This window comes from Meles meles, chromosome 5 (assembly GCF_922984935.1).
Source record: "Meles meles chromosome 5, mMelMel3.1 paternal haplotype, whole genome shotgun sequence".
NCBI lineage: Eukaryota > Metazoa > Chordata > Mammalia > Carnivora > Mustelidae > Meles > Meles meles.
Window position 1 is genome coordinate 70609214 of NC_060070.1, and position 11524 is coordinate 70620737.

Here is an 11524-nt window from a genome sequence, read left to right on the forward strand (position 1 = left end):
TCATCAGTCACATGTTTTGAGAAGCAAGATATCAAGATTACCAAGAGGACAAGAAATTGTTCAAATATCACCAGATACCTGTAAAAAAAGAACCAAATAATGAATCGGGAAAGGCTTTAAACAGAATATAGTACAGAGACAAAGAAATTAAAATATATGAAGTATAGGGTTAAGCAAAACAGAAGATGAAGAAGGTAACTGAAGTTTCAGATGGAGAAAGAGAGTAAAGAGAGAGGGAGAAAGAATGTAAGGAGACCGTTGAAGTGTTAATGAGTTAGACATTTCTAATAATACAAAGGAGATCAACTTTTAGCTTCAGGGGAGTCCAAGTGTAAAAAGCATATCCAGGTATATTGTCAAACAGCACATCAAAGATGAAAAGTTCTTAAAATAGAAACAAGATAAAATAACCTCAAACAAATAAAAATTAAACCGAAGCAGACCTCTCAGTAATAATACTGGAAGCCAGAATAATATCTTTAGAGATCTGAAAGTAAATTCAGAAAGAAATGAAGAAGCATCAGCTTAGAATTTTATACTAAGTAAAACTATCTTTTGGGACTAAAGATAAAATGAAATGAAACTTTTTTTTTTTTTTTTTTTGTATTTCAAGGAAAACCTACTTGAATATAGAATACTGGAATTTGAGACATAATCCAAATTATAAAAATAATCTCTTACATTTTGTTCTGCTTTGTAATTTACAACATTCTTTCACATTTCTTTTCTTGCTTGAGCCATAGCAATGTGGTGATGCTCTTGCCCCAAATAAGAAGCTATGTTTTTCCAAAATTTGAAAAACAAGTTTTATTAATTAACTTTAAAATGACAAAAAAATATGTAATCAATCTAGCTGACTTGGAAAACACTGAAAGGGGGAGAAATAAAAATCATCCAATATCTCATTCCTCAAAGATAACCACTGTCAGTTAATATTTTGCCCCAAACCTTCCTATAATTCTTCACACAGATGTCTTTTTATGTGTTCTTTTCCCTTGAAAATAGATCATAAGCATATTACTATGCCAATCGTTTTTATTCTATTACGTTATTATTTTTTTAATGATAGATAGCCTTTATCATGTGAATCTTGCTTTATCATTAAAACATTATTTAGCTACTGTGGTAGTCTGGATTATTAAACAGCAAATGTTTGCTTCCCTCCCCTCCTACAGCAGATGATTTTCTAACACTGTCGATTTCAAGCTTAGCCATGGAACTTATTTTGGCCAATGGCAGTTAATGAATTTTATGCAGAAATGATAATTGTCCTTGTCCAAATTGGTCTGGGTCTAATGTTTTGATGACTCACTGTAGATAGCTGCTGGTCCTTTCTGTTTGGGACCTCCAAAAAATAAGCACATCTGGAACAAATCTGAACCCAAACTGGACCAAGTACTGTCACCACAGAGCAGCCCAGTCAAGCCTGGTCTAAATCAGCCAATCACAGTTGATCTGCAGACACATAGGCTTTAGAATAAAGGCTTGCTTTTGCATATAACAGACTGTGGAGATGCTTTTTTGCATGCATTATTGTGTCAACATCTGATGAATACAACTGAAATTGAACAATGAGGTTGTTTTCCAGTTTTGCTTTTATAAATAGTGCTTCAGTAAGCATGTCACTACAGCTTTCTAAAAAAGTGTAATTATTTCCCTTTCACCGAGGAAGAATCTAGGGTTTGGTTTAAGTGTGTACCAATGGTACACAGCTATTAAGGACCAAAATATATGAATCTGAATCTGTCTGATGCAAAAGCCCATGTTCTTTATAAGATACTACATTTCCAGTCACTGAAATATGTTCACCCTTTGAGATAAATGCATATTAAAACAAGTCTGGTGTTTTATAATAGCATAGAAATGTTTTGACTGACAATGTAAGTATTAACTGATTTTAGTCTCATTTTCATTTAAAATTAAATTTTGCACTGAATTCTTGTTACATGAAACACTAGAGTCTCTATATTTGTCATTTAAAGCAACTTTAATTTGGTACAATGTGTCTTTTTTTTTCTGAAACCAGGCGCTGAATCAGACAATAATTTGTAAAGGAAGTTGTAGGTTCCATTGAGAATAAGTGCCTTACTAAAACTTTCATTTCTTAATTTTCCTCTTTAAAATAGGCATTGTGTTCTTACTATTACTGAGGTTTTATTCATATTTTCAGAAACACACACAGTGAGATAATACTTGAGAGAATGTGATGGTACTTTTTATTAGAAGTCAGTAATAGTCACATTGTTCATGTGGCACAAGGATCATAAGGGAGTAATATACATCTTATGAACAAGCAGACAGGCAAATCAATAAATGCCAAAAGAAGCCCACACTCCACTTACATTTGTTAAGTTAAACATGTTTCACCTTTATGTGGTCCATTTAGAATTAAGGGTATGTCTATAAGTCAAGAGAATACCATTCTTTTTTTTTTTTTTCAACAAACATCTAACTTGACATCATGAGCCCGAAAAGTAAAATGAATTTAGTTAAGAATAATTCCAAAAGGCCAAAACCATTTTCCTCACAAGCCTTCTCTATGGGAGATACAGATTTTTTTAACTTGGAGGTCAAGGGATATTATTATTGTCAAAGGGAGAGATTATGGGGGATCCATTTGCAAATGCAACCATTTCTGTTACATGACTACAGATATGTACGTAATATTTTGATTGGCTGGATTCAGTCACAAAAAGAGAAGTCAAGTTAACTCAGTGAAAAATGCAGATCAGCTCTGTCTTTCACAAGCAAAATTGCCTAAAATAAAAGCTAACTGGTCATGTCTAAAATGTAACATTTGTTGAAGTGCACACCCAATATCTTTGAGCATGTACCCAAAAGATGATGACACAAGAAGGAATGGAATGGAAAATGAGAGACATAAAAACATAGTCCTGAAAGCTAGCAGAGGACGAGGTCATTGTGAAGTTAAATCTTTCAGAGAAACTTAATCATATCTTTCAGTCGTCTTAAAGGAGACTCACAGAGAGTGGTGATACCGGGTAGAGGTAGCAGTGCAAAAGCAGAGTAAGTATAATGGAAGGATATAGGTCTGGTTTGGATGCATCATGTAGAATCTTAAGAGTAATAAGAGCTAATACGGAAAAAGTAGATTGAAATGTCCATGAAGGATTATTTTATGTATATCTATATCTGAGTATGAATATATATGTGTATGTATATCTCTCTATATCTATACCTACATCTAATGAGCTGGAAGTTATCTTTCCATATAATCCTTAAAATATTATCATCGTGAAGGCTTATGCATGCAGATTTAAGAATTTTCTGAATTTCTTTCTTTCCAGAGCAACATTGCATCCATGCCTTATGCATATCAGTACTATGACAGGGAATTAACTGGCACCAATGAAACAAGGCATTGATGTCTTAGCATTCAGACTCCTCACGCAAACATTTTCCTTTAAAGAGTTCCATTCAACAGAAGCTTCTCCATATTAGCTTTATTCACTCTAATGTGTTAGAAACATGTGGGGCCAATATGGGGCTTGCAGATGTATCCAACTCCTCCCCAAGGAAACTCATGCTGAAGGGTGTAGTCCTGGGTGATGATCAACTATTTCTCAGGCCTTAGAAACTGCTTAAAAACCATTGTTTACTCACTGAACATCCAAGACCCTGCATGTCTGTGGCATTTCTCTTCACCCCAGGGATTCTCAGATCTTCTTGGTCCATGAATTGTCCATAAAATGATGTCATAATGAATGCATTGAGGATGCTGCTCACAAAGATAGGATCAAATCACAGGACTGTCAAATACTTCCCTGCATTCCCAGAATCAGACTTGGATAGTCTGTATCAGCCAGATGTGAACTTAATCCACTACAGTCAGCTAACTTTGGGATGACTCTACTCCCACATTGCTGACCATAATTATTTCCTGCTGTAGGAACACAACTCTCACTGCATGTGAATCTTTTGTTAGTTTTCCTATATTGGCTACCATGTCAGGTTTTTTTTCAAAGTATGAAATCTATAAAATCTCTATAAATGTAAAATGTTAATTAGCATCCCCAAATTCTTGCTCTATGATGTTTATTTAGAAAGACTTCTCTTTCAGTATTTACAAAATATTACTTAAGGTCTCTGTTATAGGCCTAAGAAGCTGATTCCCATGGACAATCTAATTTAGCTACAAACCACATGACTAACCACATCCTACTTCATTTAGCACATACATGGAGGGCAAGAAAAGGTCCACTCCAAACAACAATAAACACATGGTGCTCACCTCCAAAGTCTTCCATCCTTTTGGAATACTGCTCTCATTCCTCCTTTCTCAACAACAAAATGGTATGGACGTATATAATAAACACAGGTTTCCTCAAAAAGAAGAAATTTTTTATTTTCATGTCCCTGAAGGAATTTGGTGCATCCTGTTATACAGCTAGGTCAAGATAGACCTGATGCTATCTGCATGTCTGATGGTTAGTGACTGAATCAGCCATTTCAGGCTGAAATGAATTCTTCTGTGCTGTCTCTTACTTGAGAACAGTGGCTCACACACTTCTCCTCTCAGTGACACAGCAAGAAACGGCATGTATGTATGTGCTCCATATGTGAGCATATGTGGATTTTCACATCACCCACAAACTTTCAGAACCTAAATATAGTGAAAGACTTTCAAATTCATTGCTAATACAGAATGTGCTTTATATGTGGAAATTGTTCCATGTCCAGTTCAATTCAGAATCCCCACAGTTGTTAAGAACCCACCAGCAGCAGTCTCTCTCACTTGGTTGTCAGAGGCACTGAGGTGAAAGGGCTGGTCTTATTGCCACACTCCATTCCATCTGTTTAATCTCTGCTGAAAAATCTGTGTGTGGGATGGAGAAGTGAAAAGCACAGGAGATATATTAGAATCCCGCTCGGTCTGATAATGGTATAATGCAAATACAAGTTTGTTAGAAACAACAAAGACTGAGGGAAATTGGAGCAGTGATCCAGATTGAGTTGAAGCCTTCCACATCTGGCTTCTCAGCCAGTTTCTCTTAAGTCTGGGGCATCACAAGTGCCAGTAAGAAGCTGAGAAGATCTGTTAGTTGTACAATATAAATGAATCACTGATCAGAAAGGTAAGAAATGGTTGATACGGGCTTTGGGACTCTGGATATTATTTTGGCCTGAACATAATTTGTACTCTCTCTCTCTCCCCCTGAACCCATTCTCCCTTGACCACTTCAGATCTAAAGATTAATTACATTTATGATTTTTGATGAATTAGTGCTATTCTGGGATTAAATGATGGGGACTGGATTTTCAAGCTACTTCTTTGTCTGTAGCAGACTCTTGTAAAAAAGCTGATTGGAGAATATTAATGCATGGGACCCCAGGTCCAGTCACCTAATCCTGTGACGTACAAGGCCACTTTTCCACACCCCTTAATGACACCACAGAGTAGATTCTTGGAGACCTATGTACTCTGAGAGGCCACAACAAAACTGGTTTCAACTGCACAATTATGCATGCTTCTTCCTGGTGGCCTTGCCCCAACATAGGAAACAGATGCTGGTGAACTTAATGTTAGTTTAAATTTTATAATTTTAATACAGGGCCTGACTACCCAAATTTATTAAAGAGACTAGTCTATGGTAAAAAACCCAACTGATTATCATAGCCACACATATTGTGTGTGTGTGTGTGTGTGTGTGTGTGTGTGTGTGTGTGTGTGTGTGTGTGTGTATTTTCTGGAGTCTATTTGTGGAATCTGACGACAAATAACTTTAAAGAATAATGTGCACAGTAACTCTTCATCCCACTTGAATGAGAACACACTGAAATGGCAGTCTGAAAATGTCATAATCTAGTCTTAAAATCAATCTTTTCAAGACTCAGTTAAAACAAATAAGAAAAGCCTCTTCCTGTCTCCAAACAAAGTCTGATAAGCATCTGGGACAATTTCTCCAGAAAGTCTTCATAAAACACATCCCACATCCCCAGATGCTTTCATGAACCCATTCGAGTAATTGCAACCATTTTCCTCCTTCTGTTGTTATGTTCCTTAATACACACACAGACACACACACAGGCGCACACACAGGAGCACACATACATCTGCTCATAGTCCAGAGGTATTTGCTGTACAAACATCTCAATATCCTCACTTTTCTTTATCTTGGACTTGGGCATGCAACATTTTTCAGACTTTTCAATAATATGCAGATAGTGAATTAGACTTTTATATGATCTATGGATTATGTTCTTCCAGGAACTCCCGATTTTACTCTAATATGATTCCAGTATGCTGAGAGAGTTATTCCAACTAGAATGTGCTGAAGAGATGAATGTGGCTTCCACGCAGGGCATATTTCAACTTTTCCCAAATAACATTCTTGTAGAGATTAGAGGATAATCTGGCAGCCAGACCTAGCCAATTAAAACAGTAATTGAAATGGTTGGAAATGTTTTCCTTGGCAAAATTTGATTATTTTGCTTCATTTTGGGTTTCCTCGAATAACAACAAAACAAAACAAAACCCCAAAAAAGGGTCAATCATAAGACTGTTAATTTATTTTCTTGGTTATCTTTTATCATCAAACAAAAAAGGATTGCTGTGTAGCTGACAAGAAAAATTGAACACTGTGGTATGGGTTCTCACAGACCCCATAGACCGATTCTTAAGCTAACACCAGTAAATCTATTCTCAGCATAGACTATGTGGGAATTTCTGTTGTGGGTGGAAGGGGTAAGACGAGGGGAATTCAGTAGGAAATTAAAATATACAAGAGACATCCTTGGGAAATGTAAGTTTACTTTTCCCAGATCAATTGATACTTAAAAATAGAGACTTTCAATTTGAAGATATTGGAGAAAAAGAATTAAAAAATCAACTTATGTGCTATAATTCTCTTCTCCTGAAATCGGTTGTGTGCTACTAAGTGTTTAATAGTCCTCTCTGGGATCCGAGAGCATCTGATTTTTTAGCATTCGCTAATGTCCATGATGCAAACACTTTTTTACCATGGCTAATTTCAATCTACCAACCCAATGTTCCTGAACATGAGACTTGGAACAAAACATGCACAGTCAGCTCTTGCAAGCCACCATACACTGTTCCAGCACATCATAGAGTGAAGTCATCGTTTTACAAAGAAGACAGATAAGAAAATGCAATCTAGACTAACATTTGGTAAAAATACTGATAAAAGAAATTAGCGGGTGAAGATCATCATCTCACAAATTAATGAATCTAGGTCTTGCCGATTGAAATGGTAAGACTTGAGAAAATCCAAATGTTGGAGTTGATTTTTTTTTAAGATTTTATTGATTCATTTGACAGAGGGAGAGATAGAGATAGTTAGAGAGATTGAGAGAGCACAAGCAGGGGAAGTGGCAGGCAGAGGGAGAGGGAGAAGCAGGCTCCCCACAGAGCAAGAAGCCTGATGTGGGATTTGATCGCAAGCACTGGAGTCATGACCTGAGCAGAAGGCAGACACTTAACTGACCGAGACACCCAGGCATCCTTGGTGGAATTTGATTTTAAAAGGAAAATGCCTTTTTATGTCAATCCATGCTTCTTCCTTTTCAAACCTTGCTTGTAACCTCAAATCCTCTAAAGAAGTCTGAAAATACGTGGTGTATCTATTTTAGCATCTCTTGGACTTAAGATCAATTCAAAATGCCATGTACTAGCCAGGGTAACCCTGCACACTAGAATCATGTGGGGAGCTTCCATAAAGTACTAACTCCTTGATCCCACCCAGGACCAACTAAATGAGAAGGCTTTGGGGGGTGTCTGGGTGGCTCAGTCTGTTAAATGTCTGCGTTTGCCTCAGGTCATGCTCTCAGCGTCCTGGGATCGAGCCCCACGTTCAGGCTCTCCACTCAGCAGGGGGTCTGCTTGTCCCTCCACTCCTCCCCATGCTCATGAGCTCTCCCTTTTTCTCTCAAATGAATAAATAAGATCTTTAAAAAAAAAAAAAGGCTTTGAGTGAAGCAAGGTACTGATAGTTTTAAAAAAACTCCCCAAGTGTTTATTTTGTAAGCAGCTTTGTAAACAACTACTCCATGTATTTATTTGTTTATGTTCTCACTGATAATATTGTGAAGGGAGACTGTAGTCCATCCCATTAAATTATGAACCCTGGCTGGACCAGATATGTGATTTCCTTTTTTCTCTTTTTATTCTTTCTCCCATCTCCATTGATTCAATTTAAAAAAATAAACTTTAAGTTTTGGATGGACTAGGAATGTGACACTATTCTGTTGGGCTCACATTTATCCTTGCTCTCTCTTTTTTAGATTTCAAATCAAGCTCAGAAATTTTAGAGATGGATCACAGTCACCAGAAGCATGTACTAATTAATAATGATTTTCAATGATCTCAGGACATCCATGCAGAACAAATCACCTTTTTACTTAGAAATGGACAGTAATTATACATTTGATTTATTGAATGATTAACACACAGGGTTTATCCACATATGTGCTGGTATGAATGTCAATATACAAAGCAAAAAAAGAAGAAATATTCCCACCTTTAAAAAAATGTAAAAAATACATTAAGATATGGGTGAGGCTTTAGTTTTTTTCCAGGAAGGGTGAACTATATGATATTATAACATTATTTTATAGGATTTAGTTACTTGTACAATTACTTTGAGAAAAAAAAAATCAAACAATGCAAAAATGAACCTGGCCTATTTTCCAGATGCGCAGTCCTCATCATTAGTGGCAGCCTTGACCAAATTTGAGAATCTTGAAAAGACACGCTATCTATGAATCTTGGAAAGACACACTTCACGCGTAGAAATCTGCCACCCCCAGGCATGGCAACGGAGCCAAGAACAGCAAGAAACACGACAAAGAGCAGCTGTGGCTCTTCGCATGTGTGGTACCATTCGGCTGATGCCCAGGATATTGTATCATTTGTCCAAAGGGTGCAGCTGCACCAGCTGGCAGACTGGGGAAGGTGGCACAAACACAGAAGGCAGAAACTGGCACCAAGCCTCACCTCTCCCCACGCTCCCTCACTTTCTGCAGCACTACTCTGGGCCGTGTTCACAGAGGCGTCAGCATGTGGGCAAAACCTCTATTATAATTCAGCCAGAGAGCGGGTGTCTTCACTCGACTCTGTCTGTGGTCGGTCTTCTGTGGAGCTCGATCCGAAATGAAGTGTGTTAGTGCACCTGTTACACCACAAACTACCCCAAACACAGAGGTTTCAAACAGCCATCATTTATTATTATTTACTCCTGTGTGAGCAGAATGGGGTTCAGAGCATCAAGCTTGGGCTTGGCCGTATGGCTTTGTTATTCTCTGTGTTTCTGCGGATTGATGGAGGCAGCTCTGGCCAGTGTGTACATTTTCCGGGACCGAGGCTGCGGGGGCAGGAGCAAGCTGGGAGGAAGCTCATAACACAGCCACGGGAAAAGAGCAAGTGTGCAAGGGGAAGCACAGAACTTTTAGTGCCTAGACTAGCAAACTGTCACTTCTGCTCCTATGCTATTGACCGAAATAAGTCATATGACCGAGTTCAAATTCCAGCAGTGAAGAACCACACTCTGCCCTTGAAGAGACCATTGCAAAGGCATAGACACAGGATGGAATAAAGAATTAAGTGTCCAACGGACAATCCATCACATAAACCTGTCAGTGTTTATGGACGAGAATAATGAGAATGAGAATGGTGATGACGATGCCGATGATACTGGACATGGCGGTTCAGAGCGGTTTCTGGAGCTCTCCGGCCAACGGCCCGCCTCAGGGCTGCCAGCTACAATAAGGTGGTTGGTTAAGTATCTAGGAACTTCCTGGGTTACCCCCAAAGTCATAGAGGCTTGCTCTGACCCTCACTCCTCCAGCGAGTTTTTTTAGTGCTCAATTCCCTCTGTGAAATCCTCTGGCTGAAGTAACAAGCAGACTACTCTAGTTGATTAACCCTGACTGTTTGAGGCACTGAGCACTAAAAGCTTATAAATATAGAGAAGTGTAAACACTGATGGTAAATTTGTCCAAAACAGAATGATTACGCCCAAAATATTCCCAGAAGTTAAAAATCTATAAACAAAAAGATGATATGTTAATAATAGTAATTTAGATTGTAAAGTATTGTTAATAAATAGGAGGATATTGGCTAGGCAGATTTGTGAAGTTACAGAAGAAAACGTATTCTTTTCCTTGCAAAAATGAGAGAAGGTTTTTTTTTTTTTTTTTTTAGGATTCTATTTATTTATTTATTTATTTGTTAGAGAGAGAGAGCAAGTAGGGAGAGCAGCAGGCAGAGGCAGAGGGGGAAGCAGGCTCCCCACTGAACAAGGAGCCCGATGTGGGAGTTGATCCCAGGACTCTGGATCATGACCTGAGCTGAAAGCAGATGCTTAACCGACTGAGCCAACCAGGCATCCTGAGAGAAGGTTATTCTTGAATTTAAGTTCAAAATATATATTCAGGAATGTTTTTGGAAAACAGTCATCATTATTAGAATTAAAAACTACATGTGTCAGTCTCAAATCACTTAATGGTATTCAGTCAAGCATAACAAACTTGGAAAACAAAACTCATTCATTTTATCTCTCATTTGTTTGGCAATTTTTTCATGACAACCTACGACTGCCAGACAGTATTTAGATTCTGCAGAAACAGGAGCGAACTAAGCAGACAAATCCTAGCCCTCAGAGAACTTATTTTCAGTATTGAGATACAGACAATAAAGATGTTGAATAAATACATTATGTAGGATTTTAAAAGAACCTAGTTAGTACAAAAAAATAAAGTGGATGAAGAATTCTAAAGTGTAAGCTTACAATTTTATTGTTTAATAATTTTTTCAAGTTTTTATTTAAATTTCAGTTAGTTAACATAGCATGTAATAGTTTCAGGAGTACGGGGGCGCCTGGGTGGCTCAGTGGATTAAGCCGCTGCCTTCGGCTCAGGTCATGATCTCAGGGTCCTGGGATCGAGCCCCGCATGGTCTCTGCTCTGCAGGGAGCCTGCTTCCTCCTCTCTCTCTGCCTGCCTCTCTGCCTACTTGTGATCTCTGTCTGTCAAATAAATAAATAAAATTAAAAAAAAAAGTTTCAGGAGTACGATATAGTGATTCAACACTTCCATACAATAACACCCACTGCCCATCATGACAAGTACAATCCTTAATCCCCATCACCTATTTAAAGCTTGCAGTTTTAAACTGGGTAGTGAAGGTAGGCTCCACTGAAAAAGTGATATCTGATTCCAGACTTAAAGTAGCAAGGAACAAGTGTGCCTGAGTGGCTCAATTGGTTAAGCATCTGCCTGGGGGTCAGGTCCTGATCCCAGGGTCTTGGAGTCAAGCCCCACATCACGTTGCCTGCAAAGTGGGGAGGCTGCTTCTCCCTCTGCTCTTCCCCTCCACTCATGCACTCTCTCTCTCTCTCAAATAAATACAATCTTAAAAAAAAAAAAAAAGAGTAGCAAGGAACAAGTCATGCAGATATGGAGGTGAGAATTTTCCAGGTACTGGAAACTTTTTGGAAAGAACCTGAGGCAAGAATGTGACTGATATGTTGAAGGAAGGAAGAAAGGG

The 11524-nt window shown here is 38.1% G+C and overlaps 1 long non-coding RNA gene across 1 annotated transcript; it reads right to left on the bottom strand.

Annotated features, from left to right (window-relative positions):
* Positions 1-2193: 2193 nt before the first annotated feature.
* LOC123941772 lies at positions 2194-9852 on the bottom strand. Its single transcript, XR_006818353.1, has 2 exons — positions 8975-9852; positions 2194-4837 (listed from the first exon to the last, which is right to left on the bottom strand). It is a non-coding gene; the product is annotated as an uncharacterized LOC123941772 (long non-coding RNA).
* Positions 9853-11524: the final 1672 nt, after the last annotated feature.